The 16,520-nt window shown below is 40.2% G+C and overlaps 1 protein-coding gene across 2 annotated transcripts in view; it reads left to right on the forward strand.

Annotated features, from left to right (window-relative positions):
• The window catches only part of LOC135473738 (uncharacterized), a 65,146-nt gene that overhangs the window by 24,239 nt on the left and 24,387 nt on the right, over nt 1-16,520 (forward strand). Inside the window, exon 2 of one of the 2 annotated variants that reach the window (XR_010444596.1) lies at nt 9,495-10,182. The exons of the other annotated variant lie outside the window; for it this stretch is intronic. The gene's annotated coding sequence lies outside the window, so the exon portion shown is untranslated. Of the gene's footprint in view, nt 1-9,494; nt 10,183-16,520 lie in introns of those variants that run through there. 2 annotated transcript variants of the gene reach the window in all.

Raw genomic sequence — 16,520 nt, forward strand, 5'->3', positions numbered from 1 at the left:
GGAAGTGTATCACCCTCGCGGACTCACCCACACACACACGTTCTCATGCACATTCTACACATAACCTGAAAGTCAAAGGTAAGATTCCCAAATGTGACCCCACTGGACGGATGTGATTTATAGGGTCAATCTTCAGTTTTAAATCGGTAAGATTCACAGTATAAACGGTTAGTGCTATATTCTGAGACAGTTCTTTTTACTCATTTTGATCACATGGAATTTTGCGTGTTTGTCATTATATGCTCTCAGTCAAAGCGCCAGTTTATTCACCAATAGTTTGGCTTTCCTCGTCCCTCTGAGGGACATCTCCAGCGTCTGGTAAACATGTAGAATATACAAAGATCATAATAATTTGAAAATGAATGAATTGAATAAATCTAGCACACTCCGATACAAAGGAGATTGTAGTCAATAGCTTTTTTCTTACTGAGGGACACTTTCAATGTCCACTTCTTATCAGATTATAACCCAGTCAATACCTGTGTATAAATATTTAGACCTATACAGCCGCTGTGGACAGCACTTAATTCCCCTTGCTGTTGATGCCGAAAGCTAGTTTCTGGGACACTAAACAAATTGCAGTAAACAGGTTCAATTGACATTGGCAAGGCGCCTAATCAAGCCTATTGAGTTACTGGAGGAGGGCTCCGTGCCCAGATGTAGTCTTTCTCGGGCCTGGGACGATGCAACTGAAAGAGGAATGAAGAGCGGAAGATGGCGTGGATTTACTTATATATGTTCATCGATACTTACATCTGAGATGTGGAAGATGACCGAACTGATAATGCCCGGGGTAGGGGATCTTTTGACGTGTGACGTCATGCACGTAACTGACCCGATGACACAAAACAGTGCAAAAGTAAACAAAAAAACCCACAAGTGATGGGGATATTTGTATTACGCCTCCAAGTGGTTAGTATCACATTATAACTACTATACCGTTTCAATGGAGGACTCGTTGGAGGCAGTTAATAACATCTGCGCGGTATATTTGTTGGATGACTGTATTTTCATCCGTATAACTATAGAGAAAAATTATTGAATTACATGTAAACTAGCCATATATTCGAGTCCTTATGACATCAACTGTAAGAATATGGGTACGGTTTTGAAAAAAATGTTGTTATCAGTCGTTTTAGGCAGGAAAAGTTTGCCATGACCATTGTCTACATTTTGCCAGCGTATATGGTTCCGGAATTCTTCGGGAACGTACATCAAGTTTCAGACTTTTGAGTTATGTCAGTTGAGCAGCCTACCTCAGTAAAGGCAGAGGACAATAGCCCAACATATAGCTGTTTTAGGAAATGTAACAGTGGTCTTAACAAAAAATAACATTGCAATGGTCCAGTTCTGTCCTCTTCCTCTCCGGCCGTAAGTGGGAAGATCTTCCAGCGGCCTGCGGATGGTCGTGGGTTTCCCCGGGGCTCTGTCCTGTTTCCTCCCACCATAATGCTAAGTGAAATATCCTTGAGTACGGCGTAAAGATCATTGAAATAAATAAATATATTCTGTCCACTTTAGTTAAATTTTAGTTATCTACTTCCTGACACACAGGCCTAATTGTTTACTTCTGGACGCCTAGGGCAAATTGTCTACCTCTGGAGCCTAGGTGCAATTGTCTACTTCTGGACGCCCAGGTCAAATTGTCTTAAGAAAAATTATTTTCGGTCATGAAAGTATGACAAGGCAGCTAGTCAGTTTGTCCATTTCTGGACGCCTAGGTCCAATAGTCTACTTCTGAACGCCTAGGTTTAGTCGTGTTCACTTTCGTTAAGACCTAGGTCAATTTGTCTATCTCTGGACGTCTAGGTCCAGTGGTCTATTCTGGACGTCTAGGTCCAGTGGTTTATTCTGGACGTCTAGGTCCAGTGGTCTATTCTGGACGTCTAGGTCCAGTGGTCTATTCTGGACGTCTAGGTCCAGTGGTCTATTCTGGACGTCTAGGTATAGGGGTCTATTCTGGACGTCTAGGTCCAGTGGTCTATTCTGGACGCCTAGGTCCAGTCAAGTTCACTTTATCTCTAATATTCTGGACTATAAATAAAAATATAATGATTTTAGTAGAAGGAAGTATCTGCACTGGAGAAATTCTATATGACTAACTGTGGTTTGAGGTTACTGAAGGTGAGATGTCTGGAACATGCCTACTGGTGATTGCCGTGACGTCAACAGTCGAAAGTCTCCACGGGGGAAAAAGAAAACCCATTTCGACCAAATTGCCCAATTGTGACCTTTTAGTTTCAGAGCGATTGTTTCTGGCTAGAGCCTAGATCTGGGATGCGAGGCAAAATATTCCCACCTCATAATCTCTATGTGATGAAATTGATGGTTAACTCTTAGCCACTCCATCGGGCTTTAACCAGTCCCCATAACAATAAGTGGGATTGTTAGAGATGAGCCGGAAAAACACATCCGCCACTGTGATGATTCTCTAAAGGCCTTGAATAGATGCCTGCCACACTGACACTATCTCATTTCCTACCTCCCAATTGTGTCAGTTGTTCGGGTCGTGCTCACAAAATCTCCAATATAACTGCTAAAACTCCCTGCTGTGCATCAAGCTTCAGTTTCTGTATATGACATTCCCACTCATCATGCTTACGGTGAGTATAAATTTTCCTTTTTTGTGCAGTTTACGACAATCTCCATAATTAACAATTTTCTCATCCAAGTTTCTCGAGAAAATAACATTACAACAAATTTCTACGAGTCTATCCCTATAAAATTGGCAAATTTTATTCACATTTTTTTCTTCTATCACAAGAGTATATCGAAGGTCGACATTGACAGCAATATAACTCAAGTACATGTGGTATGAGAATTTTTAAATGAAGTACATTTTTATTAAAACTTTTCTATTTCCAGAAGTTAAAAATTATACTTCATCTGTCGATTATGATATTTCATAAAACAGGTTGAATTCATGTGAAGTTTGCCAATATCTTCTCTGCGTGTTTATATTTGATTTTCACAAAATGCTACAAAACAACAACGTTACAAAACTTTGATGTGTTTTATTATTATGTCAGCTTTGTCGCTGCCTTCCAGGTTACTTCCAGCGACCGATAATGAGTTATCTTAACCGTCGACGTGACTGTTAACACATCCGTTAAACAAAAATTCGTACTTAATTTGTCAAAATAACGCCGTGAGGTTGGCTATAACATAGCTAGCTATTTCACTGACTGCAATTTCGTGTTGGTGTCTGCTATCTTGATCCACTAAATGTCCATTACACGGTGACGGGTAAAACAGGAGTATGAATACGCCTACATTTTTATAAGCAGGGTGGCTTTCATCATTTTTTGACTGACTGCCCATTATGTATCAAGTTAGGATGACGACTACTCTTTTCACGAACAGTTTTCACAGAAATCGACAGGCCAGTGACGTCCATATATCCACGAGCATATGATAATTCCCACCTTTTCAACACCTCTTTTTATAAACATTTTGTGGCAGAAATCGCCAGACCAACGGCGGCCATATATCAACGAACCGATGACAAATTTCGAATGAAGTGGAAATTAATCTGTACAATAAATTGTAAGAGACCAGAGGATAAACGTTAGATGCTACGCTGGGCAGCGCCTTCGTCATGTTAACAAGTACCCTCAACATATCAACATCTTGCTGCTTACTGATGACGTTTGTTACACTTTGTAGACGCGCCACATCTCGTCTCCAAATTACCACTGAAATCGGAAATATCCTGTGGCAAGTATAGCTGAAATATTAATGATATGTTTTCTCATTAATACTAAGAAAGCAAAATAAAAAGAATGTGATGACCATGACGAAATTTGGGTTTCTTAGAAGGCAAAACCATTTTAATCGCCATAAGAGGAGCCTGAAGATCACTCCTGCTTTGTATACTTATGAGTCACTCTTGACATGTCATTTAATATATACATTTCCTATGTGATGGTTTGTGTTGAATGTTTGTTTGAAAATTGGACTTGCATGACATAGAACGTCCACTATGGTGGAAGGCTGGTATATGAATGTCTCTTTCAATCGATAGTCGAATGTGAGTTCAATTCTGGTAATGAAAAGGTTTTTATTAACAAACTTATATATACTTATGAGAACCTTTTGAATAATAATTAACAATAATTCAGTTAAAACATCAGTTGTGGTCAATCATATGGCTCCAATTTCAATCTTTCCGCTGACATCTTAAGTTCATTGTTTCCTTTTTGGAGTATATGGGCTCATTCCATATCATTTACGCGGAGCGTTAAGGGATACCAGGCCCAGAGGGAAAATCCCACTCAACACAACGACTGCTCCCTTACTTACCAACATCGGGAATTTGATCCCTTTTATATCGATTGTCATATGCGATTGTTGTGATTGCAAATACCATAATTATTTTATGTAAAAAATATTTCGATGCAGTCGTTGTTAATTTCTTTTTCCTGTATGGGGTACAAAGGAAAATGGTGATTATGTAAAGAAAAAATCGTCACGTCAATTTAAATTGTAGAGTGGAGAGTTTTCTGGAGTTTGTTTTGTTGACTCCCACAGAAGACCTCTTTAACCACCTGTGTTTATTCAAGTAAAAGCTTTTAACCAGGGAGTTTACTCTGGATCAGCTTGCGGCTGCATAACATCTGTGATTCCTACGTTAACCGGTGAAGCAAGTCTATTTCTCATCATACGAGTCTGTGAGAGGATAACAGAGAACCTAGTGCCCTTATTTCAGGAGGGGTATAAATAACCGACTCTTATGAAATGAGCTAAATCTATACAGTAAAGAGCAGAAACATTGCCTTGAGAACGAAGCGGTCTAAGTGCATCTATCATCGATAATGCCACCTGTCTGGGTAGACCTACGTCATAGCGCCGCTCATAGCTGAAGAGATTTTCTCCTTTTGGTATGCAAGCAGCTGGACACCGGCGTATTTATAGAAACCCGGCCTTCCAAACTAGAACTGTGGCATCATACTGCTTATAGGTCCCATAAATAAGGCATCAGTATGCCTTAAATATATCATAGAGTAAGGTCTAATATACCTGAAATAAACCTCAGGATAAATGACACCCTGGAACGTTACTGGCTTCTGTTATAGCCATTCTCCTTGTGATGATGACTTGGTCGTTTTACCGTCTCCTGGATTACAAAGGCACCTGTCTAATGCACTTAAGACTCATGCTGAATGTAATCCACATTTTCTTTCCTTCATATAGACATAATCATCTGCTCACACAAGATGCCTCAATCCAGCTGTATTTGGTGTTTATTGCGCCGTAAGCAACACTGTTTCACTCGTACAAAGGCAGAGGTCGAGGGAAACTGTAACATACATGTAGTCTATCGCCAGGGAATAAGGCCTTTTTCACCCAGTCATAGATGCAGAGAGAGAAGCGGTGGGCGCTTACAGGGCCGTGTGTCAAAACTGACCCTGATCTGGCACGTTCAGCTCTCAGCTGATGTCAGAAATATGAAAATTTACCGCGCTGATAAACGTCAGAGAGTAGATTATCCATCGAGTGACTTCATAGCTGGTCCGGCAGAGCGAGGCTGTGAGACTGCATGTGTACACACATCAAAGATACACAACATTCACGGAATAGTAAGTACGGCGTATAACTGTTATGAAGGTCGTGCTTTTAGCATATATCTACCTCAATGGAAACTGGGTGCAATCAAAAACTTCTGATTCTCCACATGCCATCTATATATATATATATATATATATATATATATATATATATATATATATATATATATATATATATATATATATATATACATGTATCTATCAATTGCTTATTCATTTCTAAAAAAATATTTGTAATTAATATCTATAAATGCTCTACGTAGCCTACCAAAGCCCCCCACCCTCCAAAAGTGCTTTAAGTGTGAGTCTCATGACGACAGCTCTTGATTGAGGTGCCAAGTTGTACCATACAGCAGCTCTCAGATCTCTCATTTCTTTGTGAACTTTTTTTTTCACTAGGCACAAGGCCTCCATCAACCACCCTTACTGTTCTTTTGTTTTCGAATAGACTAGCCATTGCTGACTAGTACATATTTAAGGTGAGGTGACCATGCCTGTCCGCTAACAGTTTGTCTAAGAGGGGGACACATCCAAGCATTTTAGCCCAATGAAGAACAGTAGAACAACAACACTTGAAATTAGATGACTCTATGTGAATTAATTTATTTTCGATGTACACTTTAATGACATTATAATTAACGTGAGTTCTCGAGAATACTGCCCTGAAATAAAAAACATATGCACAGATTTGGATGTAATTAAAATCATCCCGGTCTTGTGTCAAACACGACTTCACGACTTTCATCCGGATCTACAAAGTAAACGATTCAATACCGCAACACGAATGCATGACTCCTTCTTATCCTTTTACTGTGCAGTAGACTGTAAACCTATCGTGTTGGTATAGGCCGCGATCGTCATACTACCAGCATCTACGTGTACCTAATGGCGACTTTCACTACTCATAGAGATCATTTGTGCCTGGATAGTTGCTCGAATCTTGTCCATGGCATGTCTAAAGATAATATGATTTAGAATAGACTTTTTTTAAAGTTAGACTCTTAATGGACAGGTATACTGGTGGACAGAAACCGATGTTGTTATATGTAACACAGTATATGGACATTTACACCTTTCTTCCGTATATTTTCCGATGACTTAGAGGACTGAATGGCAGTTACGTCGCTTTTTTATTTATGTAAACAAAATAATGCATCTGTCTCAGTGATAATAAGGTACTGCGGTTGGACAACACTAGAGTACTACATTTCTGCGCTTCTGTACCAAACGATGAATATTACTGTGTCACTGGTTGCTGTTTTAACTGCAGATTTCAACAATTTCCACAAAATTTATTATCTTCGAAGTCCCAGAACATGAAAGAAACAAAAGCTTCCAATATGTTCCCGAAGGGCGGCGGCAACTCTCGCAAACTCTCACATACCTATAACAAGACCATTGCTCAAATCCGCTCAGATTGGTCAAAGTTTACTCGAAGTATCCTATGAACTTCTGGTATTCTAAATGTGGTCATCCATGAATGTGCGTCGCTTGGCAAACAATATTATATTAATCGTCTGAAATATTTGTAATCGCTTGGTGATCTAGGTCGCCCCAGGCAAAAAAATTGTATTTAATTCTTGCCTGTCCAAATTCAGTAAACAAGATTAGGTGTGTCAGTGTGACATCACGGCCAGTGTCCAGCAGCGCTAAAGAGTTGAGCATAAAGCACACTTCGGAGTCCGCCATGCCCGATTTATCATCGTGAGTTGTGTCATTTCGGCCACATTGACCACGCCAATCAACTTGCGAGCCGCAAAACGATTCCGGGTGGAAATCAGAATTAACCTCTAGAGGAATCTATGTCCGTAATCGTAAATTGTTTTGGAGAGACTCATCAATACTTGTTAGGGAAATTGATATAAAGCGTTGCTGATCAAATCAATGGCCTAGTACATTCAGGGTGTAATTAATAGCTGCTTATCGCTGGAGTGTACAGTGATTCATCGGTGATTTGTCGACCAGAGCGAGACTGATGTGGTTCAAGTGACACAGGATGAACTGGTCTACTGGTTTTACAGGAGATTATATGCAAGTCACACTGATTACTTCAGCAAAGGCGCGCATAAACATGGGACCTCTGAGCTATGTTCATTTGACTGGTTATTTACGGTGAACTCAAGAAAATTCAGTTATACGACGGCGGCCAGTATTATTGTGAAAGGAAACAGGACAGAGCCCTAAGGAAACCCACGTCCATTTGCAGGCTGCTGACCCTTTTCCACGAACGACCAGAGAGGGGGCCAACACATTCTGGACTTTACCTCACAGCGTCCACATTGCTGAGAGTCTCCCGAGTCATTATGCTGCACGAACACGCTGACCACTCTGCCACGTCTGAACTATAGTCTGGAATTCTACATATTACAACATTCTGTGCAAGTGTACTATTTCAGTATAAGACTAAAGCTCTTATGTAAAGCTTATTCTTTACATCTGAAGCGGCAAACAAAGGTGTTAATCTACATTTGAATGCAGTGATAGAACGCATAAAATGATGAACACAGATATATACGAGAAACAATCAGTACCACCATAGCATTTTTTTTATTAAGAGGCATTATGTAATTTAAAACATAAGAACAGTATTTACAGCTACATCATGGATAGTGAAACATTTGGCAAACGAGCTTGCCTCGAGAGGATTATGATGGAAAGAAGAAGGCTTGGAACAGTCTCAAAGGCTTTCAGTAATCCCGTTCTCTCAGCACCTGTGGTTATTCTCGGCAAAGCTTTCATCCGCACTGTCAACGAATGACTATACCGAGTTCCAGGCCACATCAGCTGTGCGTTGATGTGTGAATAAAGGAAGCAAATTCCTGGATAAAGTGGTGGACAAGACATTATTCCATTGTCATTCATATATAAATATTCGATGCATCAAAAAGTGTGGCAAATAGAGAAACTGTCTGAAGAAAATCAGCCATGAGAGGGATACCGCTCTGGTACAGCAGCCTACCACTGATGCCGGGTATCACAGTAATGTATGCGTCAGACTGTCGCTCTCATACCGATTCTCGGCTAGAAGTTGTGGAGTTTTTTCTCGAGGTGGTGTAGGCCCGCGGTTGGGCACCACAGTATTAATAGAAAACAGGTCTTCTAAAATAGAACGGATTCATCAGGTTGACAGGTGGCTCTAAAATGATGTCTTTATCCTGCAAATTTATCATGAATGTTTCATTTGTATGCCATAAAACTCACCACAAATGTCAGGCTTCAGCTTTAGACATTTCCTCCTTGTACTTGTGTATCTTGTGCACCTATTTATTGTCAGAATGTATTACTGTTTGTTATCTTTTAGGTTTTTACACCAGTTATATTGGCAATGAACCATAGTGTTGAAAATTTGTACAGAATTTTCTCTCCGCCATTAAGCTGAAAATCATCGTTTTCATCTGCAACCTTACTGGTGCTAAATTCCATGTCAAGTTGTTATATAATAAATTCTATGAGACTTACTCAAATGTTTTCAAATCATGCAGGTAATGTTTATCCTCAACCTTGATAACCTCGAAAATGTAAGCGTGAGACGATGAACCCTGTTACAGCCCGGAGAATTTCCTCCCCTGATGAAAGGGGAGGAAATTGGAATTCTCGGTGTAAACCACCGACTTTTGGCATGATATGGTAGTTTTTCCCATAGCATGTGTACGGGACAATTATTGCTATTGTGTTCAGAACAAGCATGGAAAGGTCATAAGTAGTTACGACCAAATTTTAAACATAAACGAAGTATTTTTATTTGAAGTTACACTATCAGAAGAACTGGTTGAGCCCACTTCGAGTTTCGAACCAGCAGCCTCAATGTCAGTTGATGAATCGGCTCTCACCACTTTCATTAAACTAAGCTAATCTCCACCTTGCGCGTAACCAGTTTTATGTTACACGCCACAAATTGCAGTAAACAGTTTCTATTGACTTTGGCAGGTCGCCTAATCGAAACTGCTGCGTTGGTGGATGTTAGAGCTCATTGCCCGAATGTAGACCTCTCTGTAACACCTTGAAGGCGACACAGAGCTGGAAGAGGAGAGTCCAGAATAACACCGATATCGTATCTGTACGGGGCTGATATGGAGGCTGGCCAAGTTCATGGGTGCCAATATGAGTGCCAACGGGAACCATCGTCAGCTTGGTGGGATAAAAGCTGACCTAACGGCGTCAAGCTGTGGAATGATACGCCAGCTAGCCACAAACCCATGGAAATACACCATAGCGAAAATATTAAGTTAGAACTGCGACAAGCTATGAACGTTTTCTTTGGCTAGAGGAAACATCATGGACAATGAACACCATCTGTTTCTCTGTTGGTTACATTTAGTGAGTGTATATGCAAAGTTAGTATACAATACCCCGGTTTACCATATGAACAATGATCCATCCATCGAGTACAAATTGTATCAAGATGGTTACTGGAAAAGACACAGCTTCTCCCAAAAGGGAGATAAAGGATAGGCTCCTGTTATTCATTATACGTCATATGATCTGAGCAATAAGTAAACATGAACTTGGTTTGGACCTGAATGCAATAGTATATTATTAATATTATACTGGCATTATTCAAGGCAAAGAAATACTTAAATGAAGTATACCTCATATGAAAGGTCATTAAACACTTTCCCCTAAAAATGTTATGTTTATCTTTCTTATAATATTTCAAACCGAGTAAAACGTTTTATACACCACGTTACCTCGATATGTTTGCTTGAAATAGTTTGTTTATTTATTTATTTATTTGATTGGCGTTTTACGCCGTACTCAAGAATATTTCACTTATACAACGGCAGCCAGCATCATGGTGGGAGGAAACTGGGCAGAGTCCGGAGGAAACCTACGACCATCCGCAGGTTGCTGAAGACCTTACCACGTGCGATCGGAGAGGAAGCCAGCATGAGTTGGACTTGGCTCACAACGACAGCATTGGCGAGAGACTCCTGGGTCAAAGCCCTTAATCCCAAGTCCTATTAGGCAAATACGTTCATAGATCTACACGAAAATGTACTTTGAATGATGAAAACTAGCAGTTTATGTGACCTGATGAGAGATGTGGTCAGAAAATGCCACTGTAGAATCTAAAGTTTCAAGTACATTTTACCTGGCTGAAAAAATCTACTAAAACAGTCTTCCATCTGACATATAGATCACGATAAGAGTTATGTACGAGTTACGGATGACCACACAGAAAATCGTAAATATCTAGTCCACGTTACGTTTTAACTGTAGCGCCATAACCTCTCGATGATGTACTGGGTAAGAATACCTATAGATCTATATTTTGAATAATTCTGTGCACTGTCTTTCCCTAAAAGTCTATACGTTAATTGTTTTTTCTACTTGTATGTTCAGCATTCACCTTAAGATAATTTACAGAGTTCTTAGGATTTTGATGTTAGTTAAATCAAAAGCTTGGAAGCGTTTCTTTAACGCTGGGGGATTCAAAGGGATAGAAATGTAAGGGGAAGAAAGTAGAAATAGGCACTCAGGAGTACACATATGCCATATGTACAGTTGTTCGTTGTGTGTTAATGCATATAAAAAAAACCATGAAACTAGGTTAGAAAACTTTGCGCATGGAGTTCAAACATGAATTCTATTTCATTCTCTATATTATTAAGGCACATCCTATATATCAACACTGACATGAAGGCTAGGTCATTACCCAATATCTCGAAATTATTGGAACAGTTCAATCAAATCTTATACCGAACCCCAGTCCTGTATCGCTAATAATTACGTTTCATTGTCAGCTCTGGCATTTTGCCAACTATATACATTGTTACAAAAAAGCAGACGACAAATTATGATCTCATATCTGAAAGCGGGATACCGCTATAAGTGTTAGCATGATGGCATTCAGGATTGGAGGGTCGATGGATTGCACACAGACAATTACAGAAACACAACTGGGAATTGTTGGCGTGTTACCACGATGTAATCGTGCAGTCTGACTGACACGTAACTCACAGATCGAACATGATAAGGCGTAGTTTTCGCACGGTAAAGAAATAATCGATAGCTCGTAGTCTTTAATATCTTAACGAAAGCTCCACGGAAATTCCAGCAGTTCATCAACGCTGCTAAATGACGAAGAATCACCCTGCTATATGTGGTATTGGCTATTGACACTTGACTTCCCGATGCGCGACGTTCTCACTATTCATCACAGGTTAATATTGAATGTCCACGCATTTCAATAACTCTAAATACCAGATACATGTATCCTAAGTTTGGGTGCTTCCATATAAAGTGTTATTCCCACTAAGATCTCTTTGTTAAAATGTAAATAACCTACGCCCCGAGGGGCTTCGAAACTATGTTTATAGACGTAGGCCTACTTTACTTTCTCTGCACATTTCTTTTCCAGAAAGGTGCATGTCATCATTGAAAATATGGCATGGAACTGAAAATAAGAATAAAATAAAATGATTGGCTACTTTGTACACATATTGCTACATTCACACAAATTATAGCAGTATATGGCTGTGGCCCCGTGATCCCGAAAATATCTTAGACTTAAGTCAAACTTCCAAATCACTTTAAACTTGTTATCTCTTATGTAACAGGATCAAAATATTGCTTGAATACGTAAATTCCGGGTAGTTCTTGTAAAAAAAAAAAATTCCGTAAATAGCGGAAAGGAACATACAAGCTTTAATGAGTCCAATTTTTGAATTAAGTCTATGATAGGTTCGTGATCTCGGGGCCTGGTACTCAACACATTCTTAAACTCACTTTTCTTGTGAAGAATTCTTTACAACAAAGAAATGATTAAAAGCTGTTGATTCCTTCTTGGTTCTAACAGTTTATATTTCCTGTAACTGAAATGAATGCTTCACGTACATAAATAATAGTTCTAAAGTGACAGGACTCCGAGCTCGGGAAAAAATCGATTACCGGAAATACCCGAGTTTTTCCGAAACATGCCGATTTGTCAGAAGCAGTAACATCGCGTGACTTTGGCCTTGGTGTTCATTTCCGCTACAGATGACGGGGCTCTTAATCCCGCTCTGAATTCCATGTTAACGTGTTCTTGGCGAGACATCGGCCTGAATGATAACGATTCTAACAGACAGCAGCTTGATTTACCTTTGATTTATTGAGATTTGCCCCCGCAGGCAGATTTGTCTGTATTTGTATCCGATTACAAATCTCAAGTTCTGGAAAATCCGAAATTTTGCGAGAATAAACGACCAGAGTTATGACGTCATTCATACATGGACCCTTGTTGTATGACGCCATGCCTCAGTTTTATGTTACACTTTTTTATTACTGCTCTGCCAGAAATATGGCACGTCGTGGTTAAAGGTTTTTCTAAAGCTATAATGAAACGATTTTTAGGTTGTCGCACTCATTCAACCACACTTATTATTAACCGGTGAAAAAAAAACATAAGCGAAAATTTCCGGCCTCAAAAAATCAGCTGTATAGAGTTTCATGGCATCTTACGCTCAGGTCCCACGTTAAGGTGATGACCCGCGTTAAAAGTTACAGTGTCATAATTTTGACCCACAGACCGACGGACAGGCAGGACGACTTTTAGGACGGTGGCAGACAAAGTATATTAGTGGTTACAGATAATGTAAATTGGTAATATGTGATATAAGTATCTTTCGTGTATTTTAAATGAGTAGAAAACATAAAAGCGATGCAAACTTCAGATGGATTGGTGTGAACAGTTATTTGTAAATATAGTCTTAAATATTTTTTTCCATTTTGCGTGAAAAAGGACATCTAAAATGATACGAGTTTGGTGGTTATTTGGGACATTCTTTTGGATAATTATGTTCAACGGGAAGATGTTGGATGAATGTCCATTAAATCTTTTTGAACGTAAATTCAAATAAATTGAGTGTAAATTATATTTGTTTGGAGAAGAGACCAAATTCAGGTCCAGTAGATTTATTAGACATGGGTCAAACCCATACTTAGGACATTATTATGAAAAGACGATATATACCAAGTGGTGGTCCCAAACACCCACCATACAAACATTATTTTCAAATGTCCTTTTCTCCTTAATGAAAATTCAGAAAAAAATATTTGATCATATGAACATTTTTTCACATTCTTTCATCTGACGTTTACATTTATTTTTACGTTTTCGCCACCATGCACTTCCTGCCCACCTAAGTCATTACATAGCATTGTCTCTGTGGCCGTGTGTATGTCTTCCTGGTTATCTAGACACCTAATCGCTCCGGGATTATTCAGTGGCTGGCCGGATATTATCCACATTAGCGGTACCTAAGGATGATGGGAGAATTCCCTTGGTCGCACTTGCTGAGATGAATGTCACTTGCCAAGTAGAATCTATACAGGGTGTTAATTTCTGCTCATGACCAATGTAGCGCTAACGTTTGCATTGTCCAGATTAAGACCTGTGGTTTGGGCCTGGATAATGTTAATAGCCCGGATGCACATCTGCGCGGAAACCAACAGTCTACTAGCACGTTCCGTCAGACTCGCTCTATCCATGTACCGTCCGCCTGAATTTGTGAGTGTTATGGAAATGAGCATATAATACAGGTGACCAGGCGCGCGGCCAGGCGCGTTTCCGAATCACTCGCCAGTGTGTACAGGAACTAAAGGTGGTCGGCACCCTACTGCTTCCCTTAGGGGTTCAATTAGGGGAAAGTGTCTGACACCGAATACTGAGTTACTGGAAATGCATATAGCAAGGTCCGGGCTAATTCAATACAGAGGAATGTTTATGCCGGTCTAGTGGTCGCCGTCTACATCAAGCCGAATTACCAACCCAATCCGGAGTCTATAGTTCCTCCGCCGGCGGACGTTACAGAATATCCGAGAGATCCTATTTACAGACGAAAACGTCGACTGACCAGGCGCCGTACAATGCAATAAGTTTAAGCTGTGTACCCAGTATAAGCCCATTACCCTCGATTGTACACACCCACGGCTCGGTCTACATCTTAAAACTCTCCATCACATGGTTACTTACACGACCGTATATCTCGCCTCGTTGACAGAAAATCACTTCAGCATGTATTGTGTTAAATTGTCAGTCATATTTTCTTATTTATTTGATTGGTGTTTTACACCATACTCAAGAATATTTCACTTATTCGGCCAGCATTATGGTGGGAAGAAACCGGGTGAAAATTGTCAGTAATTAATACAACCACTTAGATGGAACAAAAAAAAAAATACATAGGCTACAATTTCATGAAAACCAGAGAATACATGAATATAAAGATTTTCAATTTGCATAATGAACACTACACATCAGATTTTGCCTGGTGGTTGTCGCATGTAAACCCTGTGCCTAACAGGTCACATGAAGGTGTGGACATAGACTCGTAGCCATTTTAAACGCGGTAGACAGGTAGACAGGTAGTCCACTAATTGATGAACATGCAGTAGAACTAGAAAAATGCACGACATCAGAATAAAAATGATCACCCATTTCATTGGATAAGTTGACATGCGCTCCAGATTTAATCAGTCAGATAAAAAGTAAAAATTTAGTCGCCATGTCATCTGCTCAAAAGGCAGAGGTAGAGTTGTCGTTTACGTTGCGCACACAATTTCCTGGTGTAGGGTTAGTCGTTTACGCTGCGCACACAATTTTCTGGGGTAGGGTTAGTCGTTTACGCTGCGCACATAATTTCTTGGTTTAGGGTAGTCGTTTACGCTGCACACATAATTTCTTGGTTTAGGGTTGTCGTTTACGCTGCGCACACAATTTTCCGGTGTAGGGTTGTCGTTTACGCTGCGCAAACAATTTTCCGGTGTAGGGTTGTCGTTTACGCTGCGCACAAAATTTCCTGGTTTAGGTTAGTCGTTTACGCTGCACACACAATTTCCTGGTGTAGCGTTCTCGTTTACGCTGCGCACACACAATTTCCTGGTGTAGGGTTGTCGTTTACTGGTGTATGGTTGTCGTTTACGCTGCACACGCAATTTTGGTGTAGGGTTGTCATTTACGCTGCGCACACATGTACATTGCATAGCCATAAGCCTGATCGACGGTCGTGGTATAAGTGAAAAATCCTTGACATCATTACATACCAATCAAATAAATAAACACAACACCTTTGTAATCAGGTCGTTCTGACCCGCCTGTCTCCTGTTAACTCAAACCTCCTTGTGACCATATAAGCCTAACCGCAGACAACAACTCAATATCTGTAAACTGAAGCTAGCCCTATATCTATAAGTTAACTGGAAACCTGTGGATGGTCGTGGGTTTCCCCACGGTTTTGCCCGGTTTCTTCCCACCATAATGCTGGCGGGCGCCATATAGTGAGTGAGTGAGTGCTTGGGGTTTAACGTCGTACTTAACAATTTTTCAGTCATATGACGACGAAGGAATGCTTAGAGTGCATGTAATGTGCCTTCTTGTTGCAGGAGGGATTTTCACAACTCTTTTATCTAGTGCTGCTTTACTGAGACACCTTACCGAACGCAAGTAAGCTGTCCCGCCCGAGCCACTATACTGATACGGGTCAATCAGTCGTTGCACTCTCCCCTTTATGCTGATAGCCAGTCGAGGAAGTTACAAGTTCCTCTTTTAAGGTCTTAGGTATGACTCGATCTAAGATTGACCCTGGATCTACCGCTCGACCAACTGTGCTATCGGGGTCGGTATAATATAAGTGGAATATTCTTAGAGTAAAAACCAGTCAAATAAATAGATCAATAATCTCTGTGTCACCCTCCTGGAAACCCTAATCTTTCTTTAACCCTAACCTCTCTGTAACCCTAATTTCCCTGTAACCCTAACCTTCCTGTAACCCTATGAGAATCTCTAACCTCCCTGTAACCCTAATGGAAACCCTAACCTTCCTGTATCCCTAATCTCCCAGTAACCTTAACCTCCCTGTAACCCTAATGGAAACCCTAACCTCCCTGTAACCCTAAGGGAAACATAACCTCTATGTAACCCTAATATCTCTGTGACCTTAAGCTCCCTGTAACCCTCATCTCGATGTAACC

This window comes from Liolophura sinensis, chromosome 8, assembly GCF_032854445.1.
Source record: "Liolophura sinensis isolate JHLJ2023 chromosome 8, CUHK_Ljap_v2, whole genome shotgun sequence".
Lineage (NCBI taxonomy): Eukaryota > Metazoa > Mollusca > Polyplacophora > Chitonida > Chitonidae > Liolophura > Liolophura sinensis.